At 42.4% G+C, this 21,799-nt stretch overlaps 1 protein-coding gene across 2 annotated transcripts in view; it reads left to right on the top strand.

Annotated features, from left to right (window-relative positions):
- The window catches only part of RPH3AL (rabphilin 3A like (without C2 domains)), a 2,297,739-nt gene that overhangs the window by 851,567 nt on the left and 1,424,373 nt on the right, over window positions 1-21,799 (top strand). The gene's annotated exons all lie outside the window — the stretch shown is intronic.

The following is a 21,799-nucleotide window of genomic DNA, read 5'->3' as shown; positions in this document are numbered from 1 at the left end:
ACCTCACCAGACTATCCCTCAGATGAGGCCCATCAGAAGAAAAAAGTGCAAGAACCACCACTTAATTCCCCCGTAGGAGACCACCTCAAAAGATACTGATTTTGAAGAACAGGAGTGATCCCCAAGATAACTCCCTGATGATTTTTCCCTTGGAGACACCCTGAAAATTGTGAAACATGGGTGACTGGAACTTACAAAAACTATACCCCTGAGGAATCAGCATAGCTGCAGGCTTTTTGCACTCTCCCATGTGCCGCTTGAGTAACTCTGCCTGTAAATGACCCTTTTCAGTTGATTGCAACTCCATTGAAACTATTCCTCGGAGACCAGATGAGTATATGCCATGGTTGTAGCAGCTGCCATGCAACAAAAACTGGCTGAGGAAAGTTCCTCTATCCATCCACTCAACAGGGTATCTCAGATGATGCACTAGTTTGGCAGAGGATTTATGTTTTATCGACCTCTGCCTTATGGTCTGTGAAATTTTGGGCACTTTACACCAAGCTTCAATGGATCTGGTCAAGGAGCTCTGAGATACCCTGGCAAGAGGTGTGTCAGAAAAGGCACAAGATAAAGTTGCTTCTCGATTAGCTACCATGGAGTTTGTGTCAGATTTCTCCATGCGGCTCATTGCTCATGAATGACTAGCAGAGCAGCAGGTTCAAATGTAACCATAAGGAGACACACCTGGATGCACTTGTGTGAATTTGCCGACCAATTCAAGTCTTCATTTGTCAGTGCCCCCTTTGATGGAACATCCCTTTTTGGCCCTAAAGTACGAGAAACTTTGTCCAGGTGTGAAAAAGATGGAAAAATGCTTTCTGCCCTGGGCGTACTTCTTTCTACTCCTCACCAGTTCTATTTTAGGAACCAGAGGAGCAGGAAAATGTATTTCAAAGAGTCCCAAGGGCCTTTCCAGGACACACATGGCAATGGCACCCCCAGGGACAGAGGGGGGAGCTGTAATGGAAGACGCCATCCATGCAGCAGAGTTGGCCCACAAAATCAGGGTTCTGGGGACTCCTTTTTTGGAAAACCCTATCAGCTCTCCTGAAAAGAGTCCTGATTACTTTCGTCTGGAAGCAGTCGGGGGTGTTTATCCTTGCACCAACATACCTGACTCCAGATAACTTTGTATGTTTGGGTACACAGGATCATAACCAGAGGATACATCATACAGTTCTTTTCTTCCTCCAAATCTCCAACAAAATCCACAATTTTCCACCCAGTCAGAGTGAACTGGGAGTTATAGAAATTAAAAAAACTGCTAAAAAAAAAAAAGAGTCCTCCGAGAGGTTCCACCAGACCAGATAAAATCCAGAGTTTACTCAAGATTCTTTATGTCAAAAAGGACAGGGGACTGGAGACCAATTTTGGATTTAATTTTTTTTTTAACAACTCTGTTCAACAGATGAAATTCTGGATGGTTACTGTTCAGTCTATCCTTCCATTTCTAGGGAAAGATAATTGGATGTGCTTGCTAGATCTCCAGGACTGGTATTACCACATAAAAATGGACAAGGGCTCCATGACATTTCTCCGCTTCCGGCTGGAAGCCAATCATTATCAGTTCAGGGCTCTACCATTTGATATCACCACGTACCCCAAGGTGTTCACCAAATGCATGGCAGTAGTAGCAGCTCACACTGTCTATTAGCCCACCAGGCATCTGCTAGAACAAACAACAGACCACTTTCTCCAGACATGTGCCAACCTGGAGATTACTGTAATTATGGAAAACCCCAACTAACTCCAACTGTAGACTTCATAGGAGCCAAGCTAAATACCAAGATGTGCATAGCCTCCCTTCCTTATCTCATATTGCACCAAAAAACGCGGCAAGGACACTGCTATTCCTTAAAATCTTTATTGCACATAAACACAAGATGAGCGCTTTCGGGACTTCTCCCTTCATCAGATAAAATTACAATAAAACAACCCCTTCTTTTAAACTAGTGCATATCCAATAGGATTCAGTAAAAAGCCCACCTATTTTGAAGGGTGGGCTTAACAGGTATCACATCATTTAAACCTGGTGTACGATTGGCCATAAGCTCAATGATCCATCTGGATTCTGCTAATTCTGTCAGATGCTTCACAGCACCCCCTCTAGTGGTAAGCCTTATGTTTACTATAGCCCTGAAAGTGAATTTGTGTGTTGCATTATCCATCACATGTCTGCTCAAAGCATTATGCACATCCCCATTCCTAATGCTAGATAGGTGCTGTAATATCCTTGTATTTAACATCTGGTTAGTTTTCCCTACATAAAAACTAGGGCAATGGCTACACTCAGCTAGATAAACTATATCCGTCATTCGACAGGTAGCCCTCCTAGAGATCGCAGGTTAATACAGTGGTGAGCTTTATATGCTGAGCCTGTGGCAAATCTGGCTATGGTGTTGTAGCAGCTATTGAGTTTATTGAGGTCAGATTTACTCAGGTTTGTATAGATTGGGGAGGCATAAAGAAGGGATGAATGTAAATGTGTTCAGGCAATAACTGTCCTAGCAGTTGGGATTAGAAATGCCTTAATTCTATATAGAGATCCTAGCTTTTTGTTGACTGTTTTAATGGTTTTGTCGATGTGAGTGTCAAACTTAAGGTTATTGTCAACAATTACGCCTAATAGTTTTGTATTACTTTCTGGGGAAATTATTGTGCCATTATTTGATGTTATGGTAAATGATGGGAGTGTAGCTTTCCGAGTTGGGGTGAAGAGTAGCAGTTTTGTTTTATTTGGATTCAATAGAAGACGCCTGTCGGTGAGCCAGTTTTCTACTAGATTGAAAGTATTTTGGGTTAAGGTCTGCAGGTCTAATGGGGAGGTGGCAGAAGAGATTAGGGTAGAGTCTTCTGCATATTGAATGTAGGTTACTTTGGGGATGACTGTATGAAGATGGAAAATAGGAGATGTCCTAGTATAGACCCTTGAGGAACTCCAAGGGTGACTGGCAGTAAGGAAGAAAGGCTATCCTTCCATAGCACAGCCTGTTGTCTGCCACTTAGGTAGGACTGAAACCAGCATATTGCTAGGCTGTCTATGGCAAGAGGTTTTAGTGTTTGAATGAGTAGCTGGTGGTTTACCATATGAAATGCCTTAGGTCAAGAAAGACAGCAGAGAAGGGCATATTATTATTACGGATTTGATTTATTGTCTGAGAGAAGGATAGAAGGGCTGTGGTGGTACTATGGTGGGGTCTAAATCCATGCTGGGAGGGAGCTAGGAGATTGTGCAAATTGAGGTAATGAAGGAGTTGCTTGTGGATACATTTTCCATAATTTTAGCCAGAGGGGACAGAATGGCGATGGGCCAGTAATTTGATAGACCAGTGGAGTTACCCCGTTTATGGAGAGGAATTACATAGAAAATTTTCCAGATGGAGGGGATATATGCTTCAGAGATGGTTCTGTTAATTAATATTGAGATGGGATACGCTATTGCATTTGCAGCCTTTTGAAGATATTCAGCCGGGACTAGGTCTGCTGAAAGGGTGGTGGGTTTCAGTTTCTTGATTAAGGATCAGATAAATACTGTTGGTACAGGTTGAAAGTTAAAGGATGGGTGGGTATTGGATATGGGGTTTATAGGGTCTAGGTTGTTGGGGCCTAGTTGGTTGGCAAGGGATTGTATAATTTCTGTAAAGAAGGTGTTTCCAATATTTTCTGGAGGTTTTTGGAGGATAGACGCAGGGGTAGGGGTAGTAGTATTACCTGGATGGAGAAGATTGTTTAAGCTGGACCAAAATTTTTGTGGTCGATTTTGATGTTTATGTTGCAGGTTACACTAATAGTCTTTTTTGTCTAACATTATAGACTTCTTTTCTTAGCTGTTTATATACTAGTTGATCCTTAGGGTTTTTATTGGTTTTCCAAGACGACCAGACTTTATTTCTATTCATGATTTTTTGTCTAGTTTCTTTGGACAGCCACAGTGCTATTTTTTTCTTTGTTCTGATGGTCCAGGTGGGTGCATGATTGTTAAGGATTGTAAAAAATGTGGAGTTGAAGTGTGATACTGCCTCGTCTAGTGTGAGTAGTTTTAGTCTATTCCAGTTACATGTTTGAAGTTCTAATTGAAATTTGGTTTGATTGAAGCTCTTATTGTTCCTGATACGTTCTGAAGCTAGGTATTTGAGTGATATCATTTTTTTGTCTGAGTATATATGTTAGGAGGTGATCACTTATTTCCTCAGGTTGGGTGCCTGCCTTATACATTTGGGGAGGGTTATTAATGAGAATCCAGTCTAGTATGCTTTCTTTATTATTGGGCTTACTAGTTCTGGTGGTGGAGGTTATGACTTGGGAGAAACCATATAGAGTTAGGTGGGTAGTAGGGAAGTCTAAGGAGCAGGTGTTCCTGTCTATATTAAAGTCACCTAAAACAATTTGTGGGGAGTTTATAGACAGCCACTGTAGAATGTCTTCAAGGATATTGACATTGTTGCCAGGTGGGATATAAATGCAGCCCATGTTTATAGATTTATGCTGGTTAATTTGTAGTTTTGTAAAGAGTATTTCAGCTTTATCAGCTTGAGGAACTTGTGGAGAGTTGGAAATAGTTACATTAATTGAAGATTTGTATAAGACAGCTACCCCGCCTCCCTTCTTTGAGGTGTGGTCCAGTCGTATTATATTGTAACCTGGAGGAGTAACTTCATTGTCAGTGGTGGATGGCTTAAGCCATGTTTCTGTAAAACATGGTATATCTGGGGATTGTACTGCTAAGAGGGCATGCAGGTAGTGGATTTTATTATTTAGGCTTCTGATGTTTAGGTGGCAGATGAGTAGAGAGGTAGAGGAGAGGTTTAAGTTTTGCAGGCTAGAAGGGATATTATATATTGGGTTGGATGCTTCTGATGGGGTTGGTCCTGGGTTGGGGGGGGGTGTCCCCATCCATTGTGAGGTTAATTTGAAAATAGATTATTAGTTTTTGAAGTTTAAATAATGGTTTGTAGTAGTGTTTAGTTCTAGTGTTAACATAACTGACTCGAATGAGCTGTTGAGTTATTGCAATATGGGAGTTGGAAGGGAGGGGGAGTAGTGGGTGATTAAATTTATGTGAAAGAGCATGAGTGTTGGTCTGTGATCTGGGGTAGTGGGAGCCTGTAAGGAAGAGATGTTCATAAGTTGTGATAAAATACGTAATTATCAGCATGGGTAAAAGGTAGTAGGAGGGCTTTGAATTCAAAGGTGGGGTTGAGGCTTGTAGAGGCATTGAAGAGGTTTTACAACTTACAATTGTTTAAGAATGGGGGTGGGAGGGTAGTAGATGAGGGTAGAGTAGAGAAATAGGGAGGGTGTTATGGTTAGGGTGGGCGTAACAATTGCTGATTGGTTCTATAATTAAGGGAGTGGCAGTTGTGGCTATAAATTTAGCACATCTAGGGGCAGGAGGAATTTGGGGGCAGGGTAGGGCGTGGAGCGAGCCCCAGCGGAGCGGGGCTAATGCCAAGAAACCAGCTAGCAGTGGGAAACTATCAACACATTAAGTACAATGAGGCTTTTTTATTTGTTTGTTTTAAATACTTTCTTACCCTTGTTTTTGCCTTCAGTATACACTTTTTATGTAGTATACTGTTAGTAATCACTTTTTGCAGCCTTTTCTCACATTAAGCTTTCTTCTGCCAATTGTCTGCTATTTTTGTACAGAGCTCAAGAGTTTAAACCCCTGCTTCAGGTTTATGCTATGTAATTTCTAGTTTTATATGTTTTATGGAGGGAGTTCAACTGTTTTTCCTTAGTTAGTATGAATAAGCTCAGTTTCTGAGTGCTAAAATCTAAGGCAGACAGCTGGGCTACAGAGCCTACAGTAAAAAGGAGCTTTGTTCTGTTTGTCTGAATTAATTTATGCTAGTAATATACCTAGAAATTTAGATATGTTCACTAGGTAATCCTTAGATAAAGGAGTAACCCAATTTAGTATTTTAGGGTTGATTGTGGGGCTTTGAGGGATTACTGGTAGTGCTGTAGACCCGGTATGGCTAATCAGTGTATTACATACAGACAGGATAAAATAATATTAACCTTGGCAGATCTTTTCTGAGTCGAGGGACAGTGCAGGAACGTTTCCAGTTAGGTTTCAGCAGGGGAGGTGTCCTGGCATTCAAGCCTTTCAGGGATCTAGCAGATAGAGGGGAATAGAACCTTGACAGATCTTTTCAGAGTCGAGGGACAGTGCAGGAAAGTTTTCAGTTAGGTTTCAGCAGGGGAGGTGTCCTTCTGGCATTCAAGCCTTTCAGGGATCTAGCAGATAGAGGGGAATAGAACCTTGGCAGATCTTTTCAGAGTCGAGGGACAGTGGAGGAAAGTTTTCAGTTAGGTTTCAGCAGGGGAGGTGTCCTCCTGGCGTTCAAGCCTTTCAGAGATCTAGCAGATAGAGGGGGATAGAACCAGTGAGCAAATTTCAACTGCTGTTTAGCACTTGTGTCCTGATGGGAGCCTAGTAATTTAAGATTTTCCCCTACTATTGACAAAATCTTAGAATTTTTCACTTTGCTGTTTGAAGAAGGTGCCTCTTCCTCTGCTATCAGGGTTCAACTAGTGGCTATTTCAAGTTTTCATAATGGGTTCAAAAGATATTCATTAATTTCTCCTAAACTTTGCAAAGCATTTCTAAAAGGGACCTTGATATTAACGCCTCTGTACATGGATTAATTTGCACCTTGGGATCTAAGCTAAGTCTTACAGGCAGTAGTACATTCCTCTTTTAAGTCTCCTGCCAGCTACGACCTGAAAATCTTATCTTGTAAACTTTATTTCTGGTAGGGATTACTTTTGCCAGAAGATTTTCAGAAATTTAAGGCTTATATTGCAAATCACTGTATTTGATATTTCACAAAGACAGGATCTCCTTGAGAATGAGCTCTTCTTTCTACCAAAAGTGGTGTCAGAAACATGTATTAATTTAGACAATCAATTTACCAGTATTTTTTCCCAGTTTCTCAAACAAAGGTGAATGCAGTTTGCATTTATTGGATGTTCATAGACATTTGCGCTTCTATCTTCATAGTACAAAAGACATAGGAAAATCTGTTTCCTTTTCCAAGTACCAGATTGGGTAAGCCAGTATCCAAGGTTACATTTTTCTAGATGCCTAAAAGATTGTATATCCTTCATTTACAACAAAAGGGGAGTCAAATTACCTGGGCCTGTTAGGGCACACTCTACTAGAGCCATAGCTGCTTCAGCAGTTTTTCATTCTAAGGCTCCCATAGATAATGATTGTGCAGCAGCAGCACGGGCTCCCCACATACCTTTATTACTCTTTACAACTTGGATTTGGTATCTAGGGGAAGAGCGTCATTTGGTTCTGTGGTGATCAAGAATATCCTTCTGTGAGTCCGCCCCAGGATCTAAGGTAGCTGGGGGACTCTGTCCCATAAGTCAAGGATTAAATGAAGATTGACAACATCAGATAAAGATGTTATTTACTTATCATTATGCTCCATCTGTGTTGTCCATCTTTTACCCTTGACTCCCCACCCTCCATCCCCCTTCCATTCTGACCTCTTGGTTGAACAAATTATGTTCCTAGTTTTTTTAGCATCTTTTCATATATAACACCAGTTAAAGGTGTTATTAGGATTATATTTTTGTACTTTCTTTTCTATCTGCAAACTCAGTCTGAGGTAAAATGGAGAGGAGCATTCTGGTTAGGACTTAGAGTTTTTGGTTCTTGCGGGCTGTAGTAACGGCCAAGTCTGTTCCGATATTTGGAACCGAACCCATATGTCAAGGATAAATGAAGATGGACGACAACACAGATGGAATAATATGGTAAGTACAAAACATTTTTTTTCTAAATAAAATCTGAGTTGTCTATTCACATCCAAAGTGTGTGACACCTTCTCACTAGCAGATTGTGGAGAAGGGAAAAAAGTGGGCAAATTAATAGACTGATTAAGAGACAACTCGTTCACTACCTTAGGCATAAAAGAATGACTGGTATGAAGAGACACTCTGTCGTTATGAAAAACTAAACAAGGAGGAACAGCTATAAGGGCTTGAAGCTCAGACACCCATCTGCAGAAGTAAGGGCTAACAAAAGAACAGTCTTCCAAGAACAATGCTGTAAGGAAGCTGAAGCTGCAGGCTGAAAAGGAGCCTGAGTCAATATCTCCAAAACAAAATTTAGATCCTAGGAAGGAGGAACAGGCTTCCTGGGAGGTCTAATATACAGAAAACTTTAAGAAACTGTTTGGCCTCGAACCTAGAGGCCAAAGGATGAGCAAAAGGCAGACAAGCAGATATAGCTGAGGTGGGCTTTAATAGAAGAATATGTCAACCCAGCAATGAGCAATTCTCACAAATAAGAGAGAACCAAAGGAACATCCAAAGTAAGTGTGTCCAGGTTACAAGAAAGACACTAAACAGAAAACCTCTTCCATTAAAAGTAGGATTTCCTAGTAGTGGGTTTCCTGGCCTCCTGCAGAACCCAAAGCATGTCCTCAGAAAATAAGTTGTGTATAGGGTATCAAAATCCTATCACTCACAGTGTCAGTTGAAGAGTGGACAGGTGGGGGAGGGAGGTGGATGAGAGATCTCTTGTCTTGTGTGAGAAGATCCAGCCTGTGAGGTCACTTATAATGATTGCCCCTGGCTAAATGCAGAAAAAGAAGATGAAACCAATGCTGCCTGGTCACCAGAAAGATTTTGGGAGCATCCTATTTTATCTTGCATAGGACTTTTGGAATGAGCGGAAGGGGAGGAAAGGCATAAAGAAACACCCCCTTTCATGAAAAAGATAGGGGATCCACCTTCCAGGCCAGAGGACACGGAGTCCTGGAACAAAGTTGAGGAAGCTGCCTGTTCATAGAGGAGACAAAGAGATATACTTGAGGAATACCCCACTGGTGGAAAATGTCCAGAAACACATCTTTGCAAAACATCCACTCATGAGATTGTGTTATGGACCTTCTCAGTAGTCTGCCACAAAATTCTAACTTGAAGAAATGTACACCGCCTGAAGTGTGACTTTGTACTGAATAGCTAGCTCCCAAACCTGGAGTGCCAATCTGCAAAGAAGATAGGACCTTGTCCCCTCTTGTTTGTTGACGTACCACATCAAAGTGGTGTTGTCTGTAAAGATCTTTAGGGGCCCTGAAGAAAACAGAGGATGGAAAGCAGTAAGGGCCAACAGATGAGCTCTCATCTCCTTGATATTCATGTGCTGCTCTATTGCTGAGGAGACCAAAGGCTTTACACCTTTAGGTTGCTGAAGGAAGCCCCCAGTCCCTGTCTGAGGTGTCTGTGAACAGCTCCTAAGAGAAAAATGGGAGTTGAAAGGGAAGCCCTAGATTCAGTCAGTTGGTGAATTCACCTCTGAAATTCCAGCTTGAAACACGGAGGAAGAGGAATTGGAAAATCTAGAGGCTGAGAATGCTGATGACAAACTGGCTTTAGATACCACTGAAGCTTTCTCTTGTGCAATCTGGTGAAGTGAAGCATAGGGATCATACCTCTCAACCGTACCAAATTTCTCGGTTTTTACCTGTTTTGAGGTCTAAATAATGGGGTGCCACAATTCCCGACTGGCACCCCTTAATTTCTGAATTTCCCGTTTTTCATTTTTTAATTTGTTGTTTGGCTTTTTTTTGGCCTGATGTCATCATGTGCAGAGGCATGCACGATGATGTCAGCTCTTTGAGCATCCTCACCGGAATTGGCTGAGAGCTCGAGGGATTCACTGTACTTTCTGGCAGGCCAGTAGCAGTACAAATAATGTGCAAGCAATTCCTCAGCTCAGACTCAAAACTCAGACTGAACAGTTCTTTTCTTCCATGAGCAGTTTGGTTCTTCTTATTAGTAGTTTAGTTATTACACTGGTGTTCTATTCCTCCGGGTGCATTTGGTTGTTGTGTGTTGTTACGTTACGTGTTACGTGTGTTGTTATGTGACACAATCTGCAAAGGAGTGTGTGTGTGTGTCTGTGTCTGTGTCTGTGTGTCTGTGTCTGTGTCTGTGTGTCTGTGAGTGTGTGTGTGTGTGTGTGTATGTAATGCCCCAGTTAAATATACCTGGTGGCTATAGTTAGTCAGGCTCAAACCCTGTACCTTGGGTGCAGGTAACAAGAGCCTGCATTCCTACTACCCACCACCACTTGTGAAAACTGTCCAGATTTTTGCCTCATATTTTTGTTCTGTTCCTCATAAAATCTGTAGTTTTCTGGATTTTTGTGGTAAATCAGCGAGGATTGAATTCACTAAATAATGACAGGCAGTTGAATTTCTGACTTCATATTCTTCAGAAAGTACATTGTAACACAAAACCTTTTATTCTAGCACTTTTCTAAGTTTATAAGATCAATATTTGAAATTTGTCCCTATTTTTGGAGCTGTATTCCCCCATTATTGGCTTTGTCCAGGTTTTTTGCACTAAGGACTGAGAACTGAATTCACTGAATATTTTTGGGGCTGTATTCCCCCATTATTGGCTTTGTCTAGGCTTTTTTGTACTAAGAGGTTGAAAGCTATGGTGAGAACTGAATTCACTAAATGATAGCCATTTAAGTTTCAGTCTTCCTGTCTTTCAGGAAAAACATGGTGGTAACAACATTTTATTCTAGAAACTTTTCAAGATTATACAAGCAATGTTTAAAATGTGTCCTTGTTTTTTTGGGCTTTTGCCCCCCCCCCCAATAAACTTTGGATTTTTTCCAGATTTCTTGTGCTGCAAAGTTGAGAGATACATTTGAGTGTTGAGCAGATTTTACAAGGAGCTGAGAGCTTCAAGGGAAGAGAACTTTAGGGCTGCTTATGCCAAATCTGCTTGCATCGTTAGTAGCATAACAGGTAGAATACTTGCTTTTGATGCAGAAGGCTGTGGGTTCTACTTCACAGTATGTAGATGCATTGCTGATACTGTATTGTGTTGTACTTTAAAAGGGGGTGGATGCTGCAGTCCTGAGAATATCCTCTTTGGTGGCAGTAACTAGTAACTAAGAACAAGTTATCAGTTTGCCATCTGCTCCCTATTGCAATATTACTAGCTTATCATTTTTTAATGTAACTTATTCCTCATGAGCAACAGGCACTTTATTCGTAGATGAAACAATGAAATATAAAGTTGTTTTCTAGCAGCAACTTCTTCGTTAGTTACACATGTCTTTAATGTGGAATTATTGAGATGACTTTTACTTCTGCAGAAATTGTGCATATTTACTGATATGGGTTAATTGTAGAAGTTTGAGTAGACTTTTATGATGGAAATGTTCTGAATTGGGCAGTTTTGTCATTATTGGTTCATGCATTTTGTTTCATTGTTTACTGGAAAAATGTTCAAAACAATACATTTGAAATGCCCTGTAACAACTGTATTGTATTATACAAGGAATATAATTTAATACAGTCAGGAAGGTATATCAAAGAACACATGTATGTTTCGTGTGCAAGGGGCCTGTAATTTGAAAACAGCCCAAAGGTAATCTTTATCTGCCACTGGCCAGATGCATTTTCTTTGAATGTGGGTTTCAGTGCTGTTTCAATGAATGTGAATTTCAAGGGTAGAGAAGTTTTAATGCTAAGTCTATTTTCATTGTGAAACTGCATTGCTTTGTTTAGCAGATGTCAATCAGTGTTTGTGCTGTAAAATGTAAAATAAAACTTTAAATGAAATCCAAATCATTGTAGAAGTAAAGCAGTATGCACATTGCAGTGTTTATGGTAAATGGGGTGAAATAGCCAAGTAATGGGACATTGGAATGGCTGCAAGGGGGAGGACTTTATATTGGGAGGCCCCATTCGACCATGATTTTATGAGGGGGAAATGGCGGCAAACTGAAAGACAGCTCTGGGCGGCACAAACTGTAGCTAATCAGTAGGCCATGGAGATTGCTAGGACCTCCAAAAGTCAAACTATAATATTCTTTTGCTAAGATTAGAATATTGCCTACCATTAAATGCCCTACCTTTGCCATAAAACCCACATACTGCAAGTCATCAAAAACAAAATCCTGAGATTCATCATCTTCTCCCTTCCTAGTCAACATCATTGTTACACATTAAAAAAAGAATGGCTACCATTTACTACAGGGTCTGGGGCCATATATTAGTTGTCTGTTCTTCAGTTTGCATTTGAAAGTTGATATTCCGTGATTCCATTGGAGTGCATGGGGTTACATGATAATGCATGGAAATTTTATGTTAACCAGCATACAAACTTGTACCTATTTTGCATGGGCCTTTGTCCAAATTTTTGATGTTTCCAGGTTGAGAGGCATGATAGGGTTGGTGTATGCCATAAATTCCAGAGCCCTCAGAAATTCCCTGGCTGAAATCAAGGCTCGAGGAAGAAGGGACTGAAAAAAAGGAAATCAGAGTCAAAACCTTGGGAAGAGGCAGGGATTCTAGGATAGGAGCAGTCTGAATCCTGCATCCCAGAAAAAACATGATCCCATGATGGGACAGGAACGACTTTTAAAAATTTACAGTGAACTCCAGGCTTTGCATGGCCCATTGAAGGTGCTGTAAAAAAACTTTGGAGATGAGGCTTGAATAAGCAGGTCGTCTAAATAAGGAAAGACCTGAATGTCTTTGAGTCTGCAAAAAGCAGCCATAGGAGCTAGGCATTTGGTGAATATTCTTGGGCAGTAGAGAGGCCAAAGGGCAAAGCAGAGAACTGAAAATGCCAGGAAGCAACAGAGAAATATAAAAACTTCCTGAAAAGGGGATGAATAGGGATATAGAGGTAAGCATCCTTGAGATCCAGAGAAACCATAAAAGCCTGAAGAAGCTGTAGAGGGAGCAGAGTCTGAAGGGATAACATTTAAAGGATGGAAGCTTCAGAAGTGTATTCGGGTGAGAAAGATCCAGAATAGGTCTCCAAGTGCACTCTTTTTTGGGGACCAAAAACATTCTGGAATAAAACCCCGTCCCCCTTGGAGCAGTTGGAACCTCTTGAATAGTTCCTTGAATCAAAAGACCCTGAAGCACCTCTGAAAAAAAGCTCAACTGGTCTTGAGGTGACTGTGGAATGCCCATGAAGGGGAGAAGAGATTTCCAAATCATGAAATACACTTGGCAAATGATGGAAGGAACCCAGGAATCCTGAGTTATTCTTAACCAGACTGGAAGACTCAAAGAAATATGATGAGAAAGAGGAATGTGGCTGGGAAGAATTGGTTAAACAGACAGCACCCATCTTATCAAGAAAAGAAGGTTTCTGAGCAGGAAGAGTCTGTGTAGACTTAGTGGGGTGAACCCTCCTACCACCATTCTTGCCTTTAGGAGGAGGAGGAGACTGCCTTCTAACAAAAGCTGGTTTATTGGGATAGTTTCTCTGGCACAGGGGAAACAAAAATATGTAACAGGTCCTGTAACTCCTTGCCTTTTTCCTGCAGGGACTTGAAAAAATCAGCTGCAGGAGCACCAAACAAACATTTGCTCTCCAGGGGAACATCCATCAACTTAGCCTTAATGTTGTCAGGCAGAGGTTGAAACTGTAGTCAGAAATATCTCCTCAACACAGAGACAGAAGCAGCAGCTGTAGAAGAAGCATCTGCTGCATCATAACTATATTTAATGGAATTGCCAGCTACCTAGGAAGAAGTCCCTAACAGAGGCAAGGCAGAAGTCTTACCCTCAGAATGAGGAAGGTCAGAAATAACTTGTCAGATGCCACAGAGACCACTGGAGGGTCAGCAGATGGACACTTATAAAGGAATTTGCAGTTATCAGGCACTTCATAAAACCGATCCAGTTTTGTAGGAACAGGGGTCTGGGGTCTGAGTCTGAGTCCTGAGATGCAGAAGAAAAGGCATCCAATAAACCCAGACAAAACAGGAAGAACAGCAGAGGGTCTAAGAGACTGCATTTGAAGGAGCTCATAATACATCCTCTGCACTTCAGACACTTGGAAACAATCCCATTTAAAGAATTCCATCATCCTGGAAATGGAATCCCTAAAGAAAATCTCATCAAAAGGAGATTCAAGACTAGCAGACTCCTCTTCCACTGAACCATACTCCAGAGGAGAAGGAATCTGGGTAGAATAGGCCAGGGATTCCTCATCAGAGTCATCCTTCCTCAGAGAAATCCTGCTCCCTAGATCTCTTGAGGGGGGAAGATGGCCAAGGAGGAGCCAGGACAGAGACCCTCTGTTGAGGCTTCAGGGTCATAAGAGCATTGAATAAACCCTGTGTAAAATTCTGTCATTCACTTTGAGGGTCCTTAGGAACAGAAGTAATATGCTTTGTTATTTTTTTCCTTTTTTTTTTTTAAAGGGACGTCTACATTATGAAACATAAGAAGGCAACGACATCAGCCTAAAACAATAATCGTAGTCAGGATTTCCTCCCTTACCAGAATCTAAGGAACCTCCAAGCCCTTCTGTGATGATCAGCAACAGTTCCCCCTGAATGTCTGAAGTAGATGTCTGCAAAGCCTCCGAGGGCATACAATAAGCCAGATCCATGCAGGCCTCCAAACCAGTCATGGCAGAGGAATGCAGCCCAAGAACCAGCCAATCCTCTGGCCTTTCACCAGCCTCAAGTGAGACATCCGGTGGAGGAGGCACAGCCGAAGAATCTGACCTGACTTTTTTGTCCGCCTTCTTCAAAGATGGCTTACCCTCAGGCTGGAAAGTACTTTCTATAGTGTCTTTCACCAAAAGCTTTAGATGCTAGTTTTGAAGGTAGGTGGTGAGGAATGAAAGACGAATATGCAAGGTCTTTGGAACAAAAGCCTGACAAATAGTACAGGATGTATGGACATGAGAAGCACCTAAATGAAACAAGCACTGCTCATGATGGTATTTATGGGGAATCTCCTACACTGACATTTACTCTTTCTAGATGACATGAAACCCCCTCAACAACACAAAAGCTAGTAACAAAAAGGATAAGCAAGAAACCCCAATAGGGCACTTATCTGAATGTTTAGGCAAACCAGCAGCAACTCACATGATCAGTCTGATGATCAAAGATGGCGTTCGGACTGGTGACAAAGAAGTTCTGAGGATGATGTCTGGATGTCACCTTTATGCCTGGGAAATGATGCAGAAATGCATTTATTTCCATTTTCCATTCATAATTGTACCTCCCATGGACTGGTTCTTCATTGTTCAGTAACAAGATTTGGCAGTCAGTGCTTTTATTGCATTGTAGGCTGTTTCATACAATTTAAATTATATAATTTCCTCCCCTGTCCTTTGATAGAATACATGGTTGTACTGGCTATGAGTGCGACATGTTTGCCATGTTTTCATTCCTCAGACTTGCATCTTGCTGCCCTACTGTTTTCAGTGTTGTTTTTATTTATGTAAAAATATTGGAAAATGAATGCAGTTACTCCATACCATCTTGCTGCCCCTATTGTTTTCAGTGTTGTTTTTATTTATGTAAAAATATTGGAAAATGAATGCAGTTACTCCATACCTTCAGCTGTCATGAATATTTACCCACAGACACTTTTTACTTTTTATTTAATCCTTTTAATGTGGGTGCTGAGTGCACTTGCCATTATCAACATCTTCTGTTACTGTAGGTACCCATTATATTTTTAGCTCTTAGAGAAATCGGCATCAGCAGGAATAGATTTTGGAAGCTTTATCCCTCTTATATGATAAAATATTTAGTTGTACTAACTGTTTCATGTGGTAATAGAAGAAAAACAGCTCATCCATAAAAATTCAAAATTATTTTCCAAATCAGGACTGCAATTCACAAAATCATCATTGCAGTCCTCTATCTAGATCTAACATATACTAGATATGATGTGTGGAAGGTACATGATTATTACTGTGACGTTATGCAGCCAGAGATAAGAACTGTGCAATGTTCTTCGTGTTTCACTGTTGCAGTCATCACACTTGGGTTATCCTGCCAAGGGTAACCCTCAGTCAGCCAAATACCAGAGGCTTAGTATTTTTGGGTCTGTTGCTGTCACTCCAAGACTGACATCAGGTCGTCCATGGTATAAAATCAGGCAGCCGACACCATTACATCAGTCTTTCTTGCCGAGGAGCCCAAAGCAGAAGCAGTTCACACAAGTGCCAGTTGGCCGCTACCTGAATTTTCATTTCTGAATTGAAATTGAAGTCTTCTAAAGCTAAGTACCCCTTTGGGGATTCTTTTTTCTTGCTCTAATCGATGTCAGAAAAAGTTAACAATTGTCTCGCCTGTGGAAAACAAATACTACACCGAGATTTCCATTCTTACTGCGTCACCTGTTTAGGCCAAGACCACAATGTCCCCCGCTGTCGGTTTTGTGCTTTGTTCAATGCCAGAACTTTATGTTGTCGTGCCCTTATTGTAGATAAATATTTTTACTCTCAATGTCCTTATTCCGAAATGGCTTCTGTAAGCCGTCCGACTACTGATCTTCCGAAAAAACGTAAGGATTAAGACAGAGACAGACTGCACAAGTCCAAAACTGCTGACGATGCTTCCGTTAAGCTAGTCGCCAGTTCACTGGTCCTCAGTGAGGTGCTTTTGCAGCCCCTGATGCCCACTTCTGTGGATTCGCAGGCCGCTACCGAGACCCATTCGGAGTCCGGTATGAGACTCTTCTCTAACTAAGGATCCTGCGGATGTCTCTACCTTGGATGGGTCCAGAGCCACTGAGCAGGCAACAGTTTCCAAGGAAGTTCTTCGCACTACCGATACTCGACACAAACTGACGACTTCTTTCCCATCTTCAGTTCTCTTTAAAACTACTGAGTTTCTAAGGCCCAGGGTACAAACTACACCTAAAAAAATTACGACCCAACCTCAAGCACCTGCTTCCATGCCTCAGTCTCAAATGCTTAAAATGGTGGAAGATATTATCTTGCTTATTAGGGGAAGCCAGCCTACCCCTTCCAAAAAAAAAAAAAAAAAAGAGAGAGAGACTTGTCCCTGGCAGTTTTATCTGACCAGGAGTCCGATGACTCTGAGATTTCTGAATCTAAAGACATGCAACCCTTGTCTGCTTATGAGGATTTAGATGCAGAGGAATCCTTTCCTTCTGCCTCTCCTCCAGAGGATTTTTCATTTGGTGAAACCCTACATACTTTAAGGGGGCATTTCCAATGGGAGTGTCAGGACTATCCTCAGTCCAAAAAGACACTCAGGGAATTGTTAGATTTACCACAGCACAGAACTTTAGCCATTCCTCCTGTCCTGGATGTTGTGGCTGATGTATTTATGGAATCCACTTTAACCCCTGACACCCTTTCCACCTGCTTCCAGGAAGCCTGACAGGTATTACAGAGTCCCTGACTCTTACAAATTTCTTTTCAAAAATCCTACTGCTGACCCAGAGGTCATCACCCAAGGACCGAAAGGAATAAAAGCAACCACAGCTAAAAATCCCACCTCCTCGGACAGGGATTCCCGAGGTTTAGACAGATGGGGTAAAAAAAGTATACATCTCTGCAACTATTGCCATTTGTCAGTTGCACATGCGGAAATACCAGCAACGTAGTATGGAACTCTTTAAACAAAAAATGTCTACCTTTCTGGCTTGTGCAGAAAGTAAAGAATTACAGGAGCTTATGCATTCTGCAAGCCAAGTTACTAAACACATCTGGCAATGTGGCTTTGATGCCCTAGAAGCATCCTGCAGGGCAGCAGTCACAGGTTCTGTACTTAGAAGGCATTCTTGGCTTAAGGAACAGACCTTGCCAGACCATGTCAAATCAAAACTATTGGACGCACAATTGAACAAAGACAATTTGTTTGGCACCAAGGCAGAAGAGGTCTTAAAAAAGATGGAAGAAAAAGCTAAATCTGTGCAGACAGTTAAAGACTTCTTACAGGTCCAACCTCTGAGGTTCAGTAGGCATTGCCCCTCCAAACACCGGTCCTTTCCGGACCCCTCAAGACCAGCTCAGACAAGAGCAAGGGGAAGCAGACCCCCCCCCCCCCAGACAGCAGTCCCAGGGAATGCAGAGATCTAAGCATTGGAGTTCCTCCACTTCAAAAACAGGGAGTGCTAAGCCACCCCCTTATGGAAAGAGCTCACAATGACTGTACACCTCCACCCCTTACCTCTGCCCACCTGCTTATGCCCCTAGGAGGATAACTATCCTCCCATGCCAAAAACTGGGTCTGTATCACCAATGACCGATGGGTCCTCAACATAGTGTCCCAGAGATACAAATTTTATTTCCACACTATGCCAACCCCAAAAGGGTTCCCAGATCTTCCTCCAAACCAGTGGGCAGAGGCACAAAACCAAATCCATTCCTTGCACTCCATGAGGGCAATACAGCCTGTTCCTGCAGACCAGATAGACCAAGGTTTCTATTCCAGACTGTTCCTGGTACCCAGAAAAGAGGGCACCTGGTGCCCAATCCTCGATCTATCTATTCTAAACACCTTCCTGGTGATATCAAAATTCAAAATGCTCACCCTCCAGCAGCTTCTTTCTGTGCTATCCAAGGATGCTTGGTTAGCCACCCTAGACCTAAAAGAGGCTTATCTACACATCCCAATCAGGGATTCTTGCAGGTAATATCTACATTTCAGGGTAGGATCTATGCACTTTCAGTTCTCTGTGCTTCCCTTTCACTTATCCACTGCTCCCAGAGTTTTCACAAAATGCCTGGCTCCAGCCATTGCTTTTTGCAGACAAAGGAATATTCAAATTTACTCCTACCTAGACAGCTGCCTGATTCAGGCAGACAGTCAGGAAAAGCTGTTACAGCAACTGACCCTTGTAAAGAACCTACTGACCTCCCTGGGGTATACTATAAACAAAAATAAATCTAAACTAGTACCCACTCAAAAAATTGTATTCCTGGGAGCAAGTCGGGACACAGCATCCCAGATGGCATTCCTTACTCCAGAAAAACAAGCCTATCTGACAGGCTACTTCTCTCAGCTAGCCACCAGAACCCAGTTATCTGCAAAGAAAATCCTGCACGCTCTAGGGTTCATGGCATCCTGCATTCTACTCATTCCATATGCCAGACTGCATATGTGGAAACTTCAGTGGTACCTAAAAGCCTTTGGTGTCAACACTCTCAGGATCTGGAAACTGTCATACATGTGATACTCTGTCTAAGGAAAGATTTTCTTTGGTGGGCAGCAACATCCAACCACAACAAGGGTCTTTTCTTCTCACAACCCCATGCTGCCCAAACCCTAACCACAGATGCATCAGATTATGCCTGGGGTGCACACCTGGATGCCGGGTGCATTCAGGGCCATTGGAGTCCAAATCAAATACATCTGCACATCAACCAAAAAGAGATGCTAGCTGTTCGGCATGCTCTGACAGCTTTCAGACCCATACTCTCCCTGGGGCCTCTACTGATCAAAACAGACAACACCACATCAATAAGCAGGGAGAAACTCACTCTTATCCCCTCTGCAGGCTCGCCATGACCCTTTGGCTTACAGCTTCAGCCAGGCAAATTCACCTGCAAGCACAATTCCTGCTAGGTTCCCAAAACTCTCTGGCAGACAACCTAAGCAGAAACCTCCTAGACCCACATGAGTGGCAGCTAGACCACAGCACCTTCTACCTTGTAACCCAGACATGGGGCACCCTGAAGGTGGACCTCTTTGCCTCCCACAACAATCACCAGCTCAGCAAATTCTGCACCAGGAAACCTCACAACAAGGCCTGGAAAGTGGATTCCCTATCCTTCCAATGGGTAAACCTCTTGATCTATGCATTTCCCCCTCTACCTCTACTTTCAAGGGTACTACTCAAAATAAGGGAGGAAAAACCAAGAGCAATCTTGATTGCCCCAGACTGGCCACACCAGCAGTGGTACCCACTGCTATGCAGTCTGTCACCCCTGCCACCATGGCACCTACCTCAGATCCCAACTCTCCTGACCCAGCAGAATGGAGAATTCATGCATCCACAATTGCAGACCCTGAACCTGGCAGCCTGGCTTATTCCCTGACCTCTCCTCCAGTTGCCAGCCTAAGCAAGCAAGTCGTGGATGTTATACATGAGGCCAGATGCCCCAGCACTAGAACGTCCTGGATGTTATGCATGAGGCCAGATGCCCCAGCACTAGAAAGTCCTATGCTGACAAGTGGAAAAGGTATTGCACCTGGATCCAGGCTGAAGGAGCTGAAACAGCACAGCCCTCCCTATCTCTCATCCTGGATTACCTAACAGACCTGCTACACCAGGGCCTATCTTTCTCTTCTATTAAAATTCATGCCTCTGCCATCTCTGCTTATTACAGCACAGAGCCACCTCTCTTTTCTCACCCTCTTATCAAAGAGTTCCTAAGAGGGGCTAACAATTTAAGGCCACCCAGAAGAGCTCCTACCCCAACTTGGGGCCTTAACTTTGTGTTGGAAAAGCTCACACTACCCCACTTTGAGCCTGTAGCTTCAGCAGAGTTAAAATTCCTCTCTTGGAAAACAGCCTTGCTTCTGGCCATCACTTCAGCTAGAAGAGTTTCAGACCTACAAGCACTCATGGCTGTGGAGCCTTTCATCATTTTTCTTGCTGACAAGGTCTTCCTCAGGACTAACACAACTTTCATGCCTAAAGTGGTGTCCAGTGTGGCTCTCAACCAATCATTTCATTTGCCCACCTTTTTCCCTAACCCAAAGAACATGGGGGAAAGGATTCTGCATTCTCTGGATGTGCACAGACAGCTCAGATTATACCTGGATAGGACTAAATCTTTTAGAAAAACTGTCCAGTTGCTAGTCAGCTTTGCAGCAAGGGGCAGAGGGCAAGGCTATATCCAAGCAAACAATCTCCAAATGGATAGCACACTGTATCCATTTCTGCTACAAATTCCACTGGAAACCTCTCCCTAAGGGGGTCAGGATGTATTCCACCAGGGCAACCTCCACCTCTGCAGCTTTTCTCAGAGGGGTCCCTACCAGGGACATCCTGGAGGCTGCAACATGGAGTTCTGTTCATTCCTTCACCAAGCATTACCACTTGCCTATCTTCTCCAAATCCAGGGCAGGCTTTGCAACCACAGTCTTGCAAGGCATCCTAGCCAGCCCAGAGTCTTCTTGACTGCCTCCACCCTTTTCTGCAGCTTTGGGAATCAACCCAAGTGTGATGACTGCAACAGTGAAACACAAAGAACATACAGTTGTGCACACATACCATAAATGTAGATGTTTGAGTGTATTCACTGTTGCAGTCCTGGTTTTCCACTCTCCAGCCCCCTTGTCTCTCTCCCTCACTCCTTACAGGGATTTTTGGTATTTACTTTCTACTGGTGGTGTTCTTCCACCATAACCTAGCTCCCTATTTGGGGGCTCCTGACATTTGGGGCAAGAAAAACTAATGTAATGGCGTCAGCTGTCTGATTTTATACCACTGATGACCTGACGTCAGTCCTGGAGCAACAGCAACCGAGACAGAAATACTAAGCCTCTGGTGTTCGGGCCGACTGAGGGCTACCCCTGGCAAGATAACCCAAGTGTGATGACTGCAATAGTGAATACAGTTGAACATCTACATTTATGATAAGTGTACACAACTGTACTTTGTCAAGAGTGGATACTTGGGGGTAGGCCACTAAGGCAAGGAGCAGACATAAAATGTTTGTGACAGTCTTTGTGGAGAAGGAGTTATGAAACATGTGTTTTTTAGAAAGGGATGTTTGGGAGCACTGTGTGTGAAAACAGCTGATTTTTTAAATAAATATTGCAACATTTGTTTTTCTTGTCGCAGTATTTATTATGTTTTATATATATATTAATGTGCATTGTACTGTGTCACATTATCATTTGTATACATCTCAGAACATGATTTTATCTTTATAGTTCTAGTTAATTGTACAAAAGGTTTTATTTATTCCGTCTGCTACTCAGGTCCACAAGCAGTTATAGGAATGAGGGAAATTAGTTTAGGGAGTTTCTAAGATTTTTCAGCCCCTC

The sequence above is a fragment of the Protopterus annectens genome, chromosome 13.part0, assembly GCF_019279795.1.
Source record: "Protopterus annectens isolate FY-2018-M chromosome 13.part0, PAN1.0, whole genome shotgun sequence".
NCBI classification, from domain to species: Eukaryota; Metazoa; Chordata; order Ceratodontiformes; family Protopteridae; genus Protopterus; species Protopterus annectens.
The sequence above is the reverse complement of the archived record's forward strand: the minus strand, read 5'-3'. Positions and strand labels throughout refer to the sequence as shown.